The following is a 12,809-nucleotide window of genomic DNA, read 5'->3' on the forward strand; positions in this document are numbered from 1 at the left end:
GAAAGGAGCCTGGCCTCTCCCGGAGAGCCCTGAATTCTCCCTACCCACCCACACTCCCCCAAGAGAGTTCCAGGCTTGGGTACAGAGGGCGGCACCCATCCTTGCCCTTTCCCTGGCCTGGGGGAAGGGGAGGGTGGTTATGGGGTGTAAGAAGTAAACCCCGGTGCCCCAGGCGCTTGTTTTTGTGCCCACCTCCTGGGCGCCAGGAAATCGGGCGCAGGCCCTTTAAATGGAGCATGGCAAGGTTGTGGTGCCCACAGAGTGCCAGGGGAGGCTGTCAGGCGGGCAAGGGGCTCAGACTGCGGCCCAGGGGAGAGGGAAGAAAGCCAGACTCTGGGGAGAATTTGTTCCCAGTGGGGAGGAGGAAGAGGAGAAGGGCCCAGGGAGACCAGGAAGTTGTCTCCACCCTCTCCCAGCCTGCTGTCCACCCCCCCACACACAACCACTCACCCCACTCGCCAATGTGGGGGCAGCGCCCACGGCCACCCCATTAGTATTCGTCCTGTGTCCCTTCTCCATGGCAACCACTCTCCCCCCAAACAGCACCGAGCTGAGCCAGCCAGAGGCAGAGCTCACCTCTCCTCCCACAGGTAGTGTCTCTCCTCTCCTCGCCTCCCCTCCCCACCCCGCTCCTCTCCTGACTGCCCTCTCTTCTCACCACCCTCCTGGCCCGCGCTCGCCGCCTCCCCCCATTCTGCCTGGAGGAGCTGGTTCTGGGAACAGGATGTGGCTGTGTGTGTGTGTGTGTGTGTGTGTGTGTGTGTGCCCACACCGCGCCAAGGGTGTGTATCTGTGCATGTGGGTGTTCATCTGCTTGTGCCCTGTTTGTGTGCGCCTGTGGGCTTCCCATTGTTGCGTGTCCATGGGCCCCCACAGACGGCCTCACCCCTAAATTCACACACACGCACACAGCTGTGTCCAGCCTCTCTGGGCGTCCCCACGTGTGTCCCTGGCCAAGGGTGTGTGTCTCCCCGTGGTTCTGTCCCTGTGTCCTGGGCACAGAGGATGGGGGGCCCGTGTGTGTGTGTGTGTGTGTGTGTGTGTGTGAGTGTGTGTGAGTGTGAGTGAGTGAGTGTGAGAGCTCGCCAGTGCCCGCCCGTGCACCTGGGGGCTGTTGGCTGCCTGCCCTGCTCCGGTCCATCCCCTGCTGCCTGAATAAGCCTGACACCTGCTCCCTGTACAGTGACCACGGCTCCCCCACCCCCTCAGCAAGGACAGAGAAGGACACAGAGACACGGCCCCTCTCTCTGCAGAGCCTCCAGCCCCAGCTGCCTCCCCCTCTTCCCTCCTCCTCCTTCAGCCAGCCCAGCCCAAGCCAGCTCACATCTCTGGCCTTGGCCTTGGGCTCCGAGCCCGGGGCCTGGAGCCTGAGCCAGAGCCCGAGCCGCTCAGGAGAGCCACCGCTTCTCCTCGGGGTGCTGTCTGGGCCGGCCCCAGCCGGGGCTTCTCCCCAGGACCCAGGCCGTCACACACATCCACCTACACCGGCCACGCGTTCAAAACCGCCGGACACACACCGCAGGCCTACAGTCTCCCTCCACGTCACACAACGCACAGCCACCAAAACCGTTCCCACTGAGCCACGTAAGCCTCAAGTCCCCTGGGGGCCACGCCACGCCATGCACGCACACACATACGTGGTCAGCGTGTACATTCACCGTCCTCTGCTCAGGGCCACACACTCACCCAGTCATATCCAGCATGAACGGCCCCACATCATCCCTTCTGCGGGGTCCAGCCCAAGCACCATCCACACAGAGCACAGCCACGCAGCCACACACACATATTCACGCGGACACACTCGTGTACTCGGAACACCCCGCTTTCTCACAGACATGGCAGCCGTGTGCGAACACCCAAGCTCTCTCCTTAGGCACCAGGGCATCGGCACAGGGAGCTTTCACCCAGGCCCACACAGGACATGAGTTTTAAAGTGAGAAGGCCCTTTAGAAAGCATCTCGTGACAAAGTGTCCAAGGCCACACAGAAAATGTGACAGGGCTGGAAGATTCAAACCCAGGTCTTCCGACTCCAAATGTACTTTTTTTTAACCTTAATTTTCTATCTTAGAACGGATCATGAAGTATTGGTTCTAAGGCAGAAGAGCAGTAAAGGCTAGGCAAACAGGGTTAAGTGACTTGCCCAGGGTCACACAGCTAGGAAGTTCTGAAGTCACATTTGAACCCAGAACCTCCAGACTCCAGGCTTGGTGGTCTATGTACTGTGCCACTGAGCTGCCCCTCTAACATACTTTGAGATATTCCCAAACCTCATGTATTCTTGCCTGTTCTCATGCTCACAGTCACAAGCACAACTATAGTCATATAACATACTAATGTCCACAGTTGAGAAAGGAAGTGTGGTACAGTTGAATGAATATAGAATTGGAGTCCCAGGACCTAGGTTCAGATCTCAGTTCTGCCACTCACCGCTTGTGTCACCTTGGGCAAATCACCTAAGTTCTGTGGGTCTGGGTTCAAAATAAAAAGGTTAGATGAGGCATCTTTGAAGGCCCCTAAGTTTATGACCCAATGAACATACAATGCACATGCATTCATTTGTTAAACACAAGAATGTACCACTTTTTACACACACAGAATTACACTGTTATACACACGTGCACACACGCACACACACACTAATCCATGTAGCAATATACCTAAGTTGCAGACACCTCTACTAACAGACCTCCCCCACAATACACAAAGATAAATGCATCCTAAAACCCAGCTAACTCTCTCTCTCTCCTCTCCCTCCCTCTCTCCTTCCCTCTCTCCTTCTCTCTCTCTCTCTCTCTCTCTTTCTCTCTCTCTCTCTCTTTCCCCACACCCACCCCCCACACACAATCCAACTCCTCTAATCTGTTCCCATCAGCCAGAGGGCTGCCCTCCTTCCTTTCCCGCTGGGATGGGCCTCCAGCATAAAGCTGGAGCAAGGCTACTTGGAAGGCCCTAGCATATTGTGTCATGGCCTCAGGATGTGGCCAGGTGGAGGGGATAGGGGGGAGGGGAGAAGCCCCTCAGATCCTGCCAGACCAGAGTGAGCAGAAAGAATGGAAATTCTGAGCCAGGGCCCCCATGGGGAGATTCCTGAAAATTCCCCGGCCCTTAACCCCTTCCATCCCAAACTGAGCCTCTTCCCATCATGTACCCTTGGTCTTTTACCTCAAACAACACCCCTTCCCAGGGTCCTCTTCTCCTCTGCTTTGCCTTCTTCTCTCTTACAGAGCCCTACATGATTCCCATCTGCCACAATTAACCACCATGTCTCTCGCTGAGTCCCCATCCAACCCACTGAACATACCAGTCTGCTCATGAAATCCATTTCTCCACACTGAGCTTCTGTCCCCTCCCCATCCATCCCCTTCAAGGAGCCCCCCATCTATTTCACTGAGCTCACATCCCCCTCGTGGAGCTCCTATTCTCCACCCTAAGCTTCCCTCTACCAAAAAGAACCATCATTCCTTTCCTCACTTGACCCCCTATCTCTCTTAGAACTCCCATCCTTGTTAAGATCCTAGTGCAGTGATGGTGAACCTTTTAGAGACAGAGTGTCCAAACTGCAATCTTCATGCTGCAGGTGAGCCCTGCCGTACCCCAGACATAGGAAGAAGGAAGCATTCCCATTGGGCTGCTGGGTAGAGGGGCAGGTGATGTAGAAAATGTCCTCAGGAGCACATGGAGAAGGGGAAGGGAGTGGCCCCCTCCGGCACACATACCATAGGTTTGCCAACATGGCCCTAGAGACTGGATCAGCTCCAGGTTTCCTGGGCCTCCAATCCCCCTCACAGAATACCATTCATAGCCCTTGATATCCTTTCTCTGCCTTGATTTAGAGGTTATATGGTAGCCTCTGGCCATACATGGAAGGGGATGGGGGTGGGGGAAGCCCCTCAGATCCAGTCTGACCAGAGCATGCAAAGAGAATGGAAATTCTGATCCTATCCCCTGAGGCTGCCCTGTGTCTGAGCTGAGTCTCCAGTAGGCCCTGCCCATTTGCCTGCCAGGATTGGGCACTGGGCCCTCTGTCTATGGCCTCAGCCCAACCTCCCTGCTGTCAGTGCCCCTCCATGCCACTTACTTTTTCATCTCTTCCACCTACCTTCCCTGAGAACCCCACACTTCATGCTTCTCCCAGACACATTCACTCATTTCTCGCATGCCTACTCTCCTCTCCACCCCCTGAGTGTATCCCTAGCTCTTCCTCTGAGGTTCACTAGAGTCCTCCCCTTGCTACAGGGTGGCCTACCCAGCTGCCAAACCCAGTTCTTTCTCTCCCAGAAGCCTTTCCTGACTGATTCCCTTGAACCTTTGATCAGTTCCTTCCTCTTTACTCTCCCCACCCCCAAAATCAAAACCTACATTTGATAATACTCCCAAATCATTGGTCTTGCTGTCCTTGAACAGGAGGCTTCCTGAGGGCAGGAGCCGTGTTTCCTCCCTCAGGCTTAATGGGATAGTCTGATAGGGCAGTGGGCTCTAAGTGGGATGTGTGGCTCATCTCAGATCTGTCTTCCTGAGGTGCAGGCTGTGTGTCCCCCAAAGATCAGGGTCTTCCTGACAGTCAGGCTTGTGTCAACCTCAGATGGGGGAGTCCCCGAGGATCAGGGCCATGCCCCCTTTCTCAGTCTAGAAGCTCCCTGAAAGCAGGAACTTAGACTATTGGCTCAGTCTTGGGGAGAATGATATAATGGCAAAGAAAATCAAGGGAATGGAGGGAGAGTTAATAAAAGGATGTCTTTCCCTCAAGACCAAGGGCTTCCTGAAGGTAGGGGCTGCCTCTTCCATCTCCTTCTGCCTCTGGATTTCCCAGGGTCCAGCTTCCATTTCCTCCAGTAAGAAATAACACAAAGAAGAAATCTCACCTAAGATATACCAGGTTTTAATATTTAAAATGTCTCCAGGGGCAGGGAAAACCCCTAAATTTACAAAAGTCCCAGAATGCCCCTTTGTATTGAGAGGAAGAGCCCAGGAGCTCCCTTTAGGAATGGAGATGGAGGGAGGATAGATGCAACTGGGTCTTCTCACATCCTTGGGAGAAATATCAGAAATGTACACAAAGAGAGAATTAGGGTTTGCTTTGTTGGGACCCTGCAGCATGGGATAGTGGAAGTGCTACCAGTTTTGGAGTCCAAAGAGCTGGATTCAAATTCCATCTCAGATACTACCTGTATGATCTTGGATAAATTGCTTTACCTCTGTTTACCTCTATTTCTTCATGTGCCAAATGAGGGATTGGGCTAAATAGCCTTGAAGACCTTTTTAGCTCTGAATGTTGATTCTTTCAGATATCTAGGTCCACAGGCCCCAGAAACAGGAGTTTCTGGGTTCAAATCAGGCCTCGGGAACTTCCTGTGTTTCTCTGGGCAAATCACTTATCCCCCATTGCCTAGCTCTTACCATTCTTCTGCCTGGGAACCAATACACAATGATTCTAAAATTGAGAGTAAGGGTTTTTAAAAAAAAAGGAAAAAAGAAATCTAGGCCCGGAAGTAGAGAGCAGATACTTAAACTTAGGTAGATAATGAGGACAAAGAGTTCTGCCTAGCTCTCGGGTGACTGGCTTTCTCTCTTGCCCAAACCCCTGGAGAGAATGGAGTCTTTTAGGAGGCCTGGAAGAAGGGGAGATGTAGCCTATGTATACGGCAAAATTGGGGGATTTGGAGAGATGGACCAAGGGGATCTAAGGGGGCTTGGAGAATAGACAGACCTGTTGTTGCTGGGCCTGGGAAAAAGGGGTCCAAGAATCCCAGAAAGAAGGGAATCTCAGGAGATCTGGAAGGAAGAGATCCAAGCTCTGGGCTGGTAAAGGCCTCCTACTAGATCTCAAACTCCATTCAAGCAGGTATTATCTCTAACCCTTTCGGGGTCCAGCATGGTATTCCATAAACAGTGAGTATTTGGTCAGTGTTTACTGGATGAATGTTTAGTAAGGGAAGGAAAACAGCCTTGAGGCCAGAGCTAGGAGGTCCCAGAAGGCTTGGGGCTGGAACTCTTGGTGCAGGAGGATAGGTGCATTTGGAGAATGAGGATGTGGTGAAGGCCAGAGGGAGGACGAATCTAGCACAAACTCTGGAGGTTGGGAGTTCAGGAAATGAAGTCTGGGAAGAGTGGTGGGGGTAACCATTTTGGGGAACCAGTGACCAATGAAAACTCCCCGGGCCCCTCCCTCCCACCACTTCCCTCCCACCCGCTACTTTGCCAACACAAGAATTATTGACTTTTTTTTTTTTTTTGCTTTTTCCATTTAATTTTTTTTAATACAAATTTGGATCTTTGGGTGTGTCCTGCCAACAGAAAACAACAACAACAACAGAAAAAGAAAAACAACCCAAAAGGAGTGAAAAAACCAGAAAGAAAAGCTGTCCCTAGAGAACCGTCCCCCCACCCCCCACCATGCGTATTTGCACACCACGGAACCACAGCAGATGTACAGGGTGCAATAAGCAATCCACAATTTATAATAAAACAGTATATACAATAAATAGGGTATTGTTCCTTTCTCTCTAACGACCTGTAAATAAATTTCTCAGTGCATACTGGAGGAGCTGCTTGGCCGCTGCTCGGCCTCTCTCGCTCGCAATCTCTCGCTCGCTCGCTCTCGCAATCTCTCGCTCGCTCTTTTTTTTTTGTCTTTTTTTTGTCTAAAACTGTGTTCTGTTTTGTTTTGTACATTTTTAAAAAGTATTTACAATTGCTGGTTTTGTGCAGAAAGAGCTCACCTTCCGCTTCTGCGTGGAGGGGGATGTGGGGGGGAAGAAGGGGTTCCCAGGGTTCAGGGTAGGCGATGGAAAAGAAGGAGGGGTGCTTTGGGGTTCTAGGGCTGGGGGGGGCGGCTGGGAGAGGAGGCAGAGGGGGTGAGTTGCTCCTGCGGGAGGTTGGGGACGATGGGAGGGATCTTGGCGTTGGTTTCTGAAAGCTGTGGAGAAAACACGAGACAGAAGGTCAGTACTGGGCTCTGTTGGAGGTTAAGAACAGTCAGAGAGTAGTATTGTACCCATACCACCCCTACCTCCTACCTCCATAGAAATGATAAGTCTGGAGTATAGCAAACTCATTTTGGACTCTTCGATTTGGGATTGTATGAGAAGATAGTAAGGAAGGGCCTACGTGTAGGAGTTGTCAGGATACCAGGTCCAGCCACTGACTAGATTTGTGACTTTGGACAAATCATTACCCTAACTCTTTGGCATCAGTTGTTTCCTCTGTAAAATGGGAGTTGGATTAGATGATTTCTAAGGTTCCTTCCAACTCTTAACATTCTAAAGCCCCAAATCCCTGCCATCTTTGACATTTCATGTTCTAATAGTCTGTATTCTGAGGAAGTCACTAGGAAATTAGATATTCTTTATCATAAAAAGCCCCTTTTAGCTCTGACATTTTATGTTCTAATAGTCTATGTTCCAGAATTCTAACAATCTACATAAAAAAGATCCCCTTTCAGTTCTGATATTCTACGTTTTAATAGTCTGTGTTCTAGAACTGTGACAATCTATATATAAAAGATCCCCTTTTGGTTCTGACATTCTCTGATATTCTATGTCATAAAGACCCCTTTTAGCTCTGATATTCTATGTTCTAATAGTCTATGTTCTAGAACTCTGACAATCTATATCAAAAAGATCCCCTTTTGGTTCTGACATTCTATGTTCTAATAGTCTATGTTCTGGAACTCTGACATTCCATGTCATAAAGCTCCTTTTAGCTACCTCTGATAGTCTATGTTCTAAGGGCACTTCCAATCCCAATATTCTATATTAGAATTATATACTGTATTCCAATATTCTCTATTCTATGTACTAAGGGTCTGTATTCAACCTAATATATCCTAGCTCAAAACTCTCCTCCTCCAAGAAGCCACCTGATCATCCATCTATCCCACCCACTCTGATCACACCCTATCCTCAACAATTACATAAACACACTAAAAGAACTGCTATATGCTTTCTCAAATATTGCTTTGTTATCTAGTAATTTCAAATACAATGTAATCCTTTACATAGCACCCTAAAATTTATCTCTTTTTATTGTCCCAAACCTCTCTAAGTATATGGAGCAAATATGATTTCCCCCCATTTTACAGATTAAAAGACTGAGGCCCAAAGAGAGGCAATGCCAAGCCACCCAGAGATTCTAAGGGATGTTTCAGGTCTTGTCCAGATGGTAAACTTTTGAGAAAATCACAGGATTGAGAGTGAGAAGGGACTTTGAAGATCAGTGTCTTTCTCCCCTCTTTATTTCCTAGATGAATGTCCTGAGGCCCCAGTAGGTGACATAACTCACTCAAGGCCAGCCAGGTAACAATTTTTATGCACTTACAGGCACTGTGCTAAGCACCAAGGGTTGATAATTTATAATTCTTCAAAGGCAGAATTTGAACCTGTATCTTTCCAACTCCAGACCCATCTCCCTGCCTACTATACCATGGGAACTCTGCTTTCTCCTGCTTTGATGTTCCCTGAACACCCAGCACTATCATAGGATGCTTGCTCTGTAGCTGGAAGGGACTCAGAGGCTTCATTTTACAGTAAGGAAACTGAGGCTGCCCAAAATTACCCAGATAGTATGCAGCAGAGGCAGGATTTGAACCCGTATTCTGGGACCAGGTTTATTTCTATTCTGTCTTTCTTATCATTCCTTCTTCATATGCTTTTTTCTGCTTGGAGGCTTTCTGTAGCCTATGAGATCAAATCCACATTTCTTAATTTATCTCCAGTGGCCTAGCCCTCGCCACTCTTCTGTCTTAGAACTCATGCTAAGACAGAAGGTAAGGGTTTTGGTTTTTTCAAATCACATCTCTTAGCCCAGCATTCTAGGCCCTCCATGTTTAGGCACCAGCCTGGCATCTCACCCTATCCTCTCCTCTGCCATGGAGTCTCAGTACCTGCTGATCCCAAACATCTGTCGTTTTCCTATTTTGGTCATTCCTTACGCCTGGAATGCCCTCTCTCTCCTTGCTCATCCAACCTCCCCTGGTAGAAAACACACCCATCCTTCAAGGCTTTGGCCAAGTGTCACCTTTTCCTCGATCCCCAATGATAACAGTCCTTCCCTTTTTGGACCTCCCTTGGGTTGTAATTCCTACGTCCTTGTAAAGAAGGTTTGCCTGTGCGCCTTATCATCCCGCTAGACTTTCAGGTCTCATCTAAATTTCACATTTTCCCCAGGCCACGGATGCTCTGCACATAGTAGGCACCTAATGTTTGCTGAAGTTGGAGCAGCAATTCCATTCCAAGCAATAAGCATTTCATGAACTGGACAGGAAATGGGTACAGCAAATCCCAAATCCACAGGGTTCTTGCCCTTGGAGATGATCTGAGCACTTGTTTTTCCCTTAGCTCTAAATATCTGAATATGCCATGGATCTGGCCTTTAGATTTCAACCTGACATTCAAGCGAGATGACCAGATGTCATCAGCTCTCTCCCAAACCTCTGTTGGGTTCCCTGGGAATCTCATTCCTTGCTCTCAGGCTTCAGGACCTGGAAAAGCTTCTTCCCTGGTTCAGAGGTGGGCTGACCCTTTTCAAATCTGAGGACACTGAGGGGCGAGGCCTGGGAATTACTGAATCCTCTTTTCTCTCTCTCACAGAACTCTTAGCCCCCTCCCACTAAGCCCCTATCTCCCTCATCTGCCTCTTTGAGCCTTTGTCCTCCTTACTGAACTCACACTCTCTTCTCTGAAACCTCCCCACGTCTCTCAGTTTCTGGCCCCTTCCCTGAGCCCCTATCTCCAATTCACCCCTCCACCCTGACTCAGTCTTTCTTCTAAATGAACCCTCATCCCATCCACTTAGCCCTCATCCTCTTCCCTGAGCCCCTATCTCCAATTCACCCCCCCCTCCACTCAGTCTTTCTTTTTAGCTAAGCCCTCTTCCCACTCACTGAGCCCTCACACATCCTCTTCCTTGAGCCCCTCTGCCCCTCCCTGATCCCCCATCCCTTCCCCTCTCTCCCTGAGCTTCCACCCCAAGAACCTGCCTTTCCTCTCCTGACAATGGAGCCCAGAGGACAATGGGAAGCCACTCTCCCAGAAGCCAGAAAGGCCTCAGCAGACAGCCTCACCCACACTGTCAGAACATGCCTGCACTAAAGCCACGAGTGCCGCCACACGAGCCAAACCCTCAGCATGGCCCCGGGGCTGGAGAAGGCACCATCACTCAGGAAGCAGTGATGAAATCAGGAGCGGGGACAGGGACAGAGTCTTCTCCCCTGATGCTGTCTGCTCCCCACTCCTCCCACCACCTTCCCTGGCCCAAGCACATTCAAATTCAGCTCAGCATCCCCTTCTTTGTCTCCAGGACATTCAGCAATGCGGATGGCTGTTTGGCTGTTAGTGCTGCTGAGGTTAGGCCTGCCAGGGACCCAGGAGGGATGTTGGTTTGAGAGTACAAGGCCCGGTTACTGAAATAGCAGGTGAGGAACTGCCTCTGGGTTAGGAGGGGGGCTGATAGCAGGGCAACAGGTCTAACACGGGGTGCTATTGGGGGGCAGGGGGTGGGGCACAGCTCTGACAAGGTGCCAGCTGGTGGGGTAGAAGGATCTCTGTCGGGGTGACGCGTTTAACAATGAGAGAGAAAAACGTTGGGGTAAGGGATGTCGCTGTTGGGGTGACAGGTGTACTGTGGCTTGGGTGATAGGAAAGGATGTTGGGATGAGTCAGTATTGGGCGAAATCCTTAGAAGTCTGTCAACGTCCGACACTAAACCCAGCTGCATCCTGCCCTGCTGCACAGACTGGCTCAGTCCTCGGGCCCCCAATGGGGATTGGGGTCACTCGGGAGCCTCTCTACAAGTCCCCCCTCTCCCATCAACCAACTAGTAGTCCCTGCCAATGTCCCTTTCCAAACAGAGTCGCCATGGTGATCTCAGTGCCCAGCAGGCAGCTTCTCAGCAGTGCCAGGCATCCTGGGGGGGATCGCCCTCCCTCCTCTAGCCCACTCCCCCACAGTGAGTCCTGTTTCTCCACACACAGCTGGGCACAGGGGGCCAGAGTCAGGCACTGCAGTGCAGCATCTGTGGTTGGGGTACAGGAGGGAACGACTCAGGAAGGAGGCGTTAGAGGTTAGAAGGTGAAGAGTGGAGGAGCTCTCATGTCCCCTGGGGAAGGAGGAAGGCATGTCGTATTCGTCTGAATATAGGCCGTCCTCTAATAGAGGCAGCACACCTAGAATGTCATTCTCTTAGAATACCAATTCTAGGCCACACTAAGCTATATGGGTTGGGGGGGATGGGGCAGGGGGGAAACAGGGCAAGTGGTTTGCATTTGGACCCATAGAGTCATATTTGCCTTTTCCTCAGATCACAAGAGCAATGAGGACATCCCTAGCACCTTCCGTCCTTTAAGCCCACCACCCATCTCTAAATCACCAAAGCCAGGCATCTTTTCTGTGCCTTCATCCCCTTTGTCCTTCATCCTGTCTCTCTGCAAGGATGCAGCTACCTGTATGGGCACTCAGGGCAAGCAGCAGGAAAAAATCTCTGAGGAGGCCAAGGGAAGGAGTAAGGTAGGGCCAGGCAGAAATGGAGCCCACCTGGGGTCCAATCACCCTGGGGGCAGGACCTGGGACCCCTGATGGCTTCCCATTTGAACTAATTATTCTTGGCCTCTGGATGCTAAAGCTCAGTTGTTTCTGCCTTCTAAAGGAGAACAAGGGCTGTCAGCACCCTCTACATTTTATCGCCCTGGGGACAGGATCCTGCCCTAGTTAGAAATTGAAACCCCTCTTCCTTTCTGAAACCTTTTTTTTTTTCCCCCCCTTTCTTTCAAGGCTTCCATGACAGCTACATTGGCTTGGTTCTTCTCCCAAGTCTCTGATCATTCCCCTCTTGGCTTTCCTGCCTCTTCTGGCTCTCTCATTGTAGGTAGGCCCCAAACATTGGTTCTTAGGCCTCTTATTTTTCTCTTTGTGCTCTTTCAGAGATCTCACACTCGGCAGAGCTACCGACCTTATCCTAACAGTTTTTTTTTCTTTGCTTGTCACCCTCTGTTAGACAGATACCCTTACCTTGACAGCTATTCCTTCAAGTTCCAACTACAACCATATCTTCTACAGGAAGCTTTTTCTAGACCCCATTAAGCCTAGTGCCTTCCCTTTGTTGATCATTTCCAATATATCCAGTAGAGCTTGCTTGTACAGGGGTTTACATAGTGGGTGTCCCAGTAGACTATAAGCTTTTTGAGGGAAGGGGCAGTGTTTTTGCCTCTCTTTTTATGCCCAGTGCTTAGGACCATGTCTGGCAATTTTTTTTAACCCTTATTTTCCGCCTTAGAATCAATACTGTGTATTGGTTCCAAGGCAGAGGAGCAGTGAAGGCTGGGCAGTGGGGGTTAGATGACTTGCCCAGGGTCACAGCGCCTGGCAATTTAAAAAAAAATCCAAAAAAAAATCCTTTACCTTCTGTCTTTGAATCAATAATAAGTATTGATTCCAAGGCAGAAGAGTAATAAGGACTAGGCAACTGGGGTTAAGTGACTTGCCAAAGGTCACACAGCTAGGAAGTATCTGAGGCCAGATTTGAACCCAGGATCTCTTGTCTCCAGGCCTGACTCTCGATCCACTGAGTCACCTAACTGCCACCCTGGCACATTTTTTGTTGTTGTTCAGTTGCTTCAATTGTGTCCCACTCTTTATGTCCCCATTTGGGGTTTTCTTGGCAAAGATACAAAACAAAGTTTGACATTTCATTCTCCAGCTCATTTTATAGATGAGGAAACTGAGGCAAGCAAGGTTTAAGTGATTTGCCCAGAGTACCAGCTAGTGTCTGAGGCCACAGTTGAACTCAAGGAGATGAGCCTTCCTGATTCCAGCCC

At 50.1% G+C, this 12,809-nt stretch overlaps 1 protein-coding gene across 1 annotated transcript in view; it reads right to left on the minus strand.

The window, feature by feature from the left end:
* Nucleotides 1–6,219: 6,219 nt before the first annotated feature.
* AHDC1 (AT-hook DNA binding motif containing 1) overlaps nucleotides 6,220–12,809 on the minus strand; it is a 28,170-nt gene continuing 21,580 nt past the window's right edge. The window contains exon 4 of the mRNA XM_044667930.1: nucleotides 6,220–6,917. The gene's annotated coding sequence lies outside the window, so the exon portion shown is untranslated. The remainder of the gene's footprint in view (nucleotides 6,918–12,809) is intronic.

Source organism: Gracilinanus agilis, chromosome 3, assembly GCF_016433145.1.
Source record: "Gracilinanus agilis isolate LMUSP501 chromosome 3, AgileGrace, whole genome shotgun sequence".
Classification (NCBI taxonomy): domain Eukaryota; kingdom Metazoa; phylum Chordata; class Mammalia; order Didelphimorphia; family Didelphidae; genus Gracilinanus; species Gracilinanus agilis.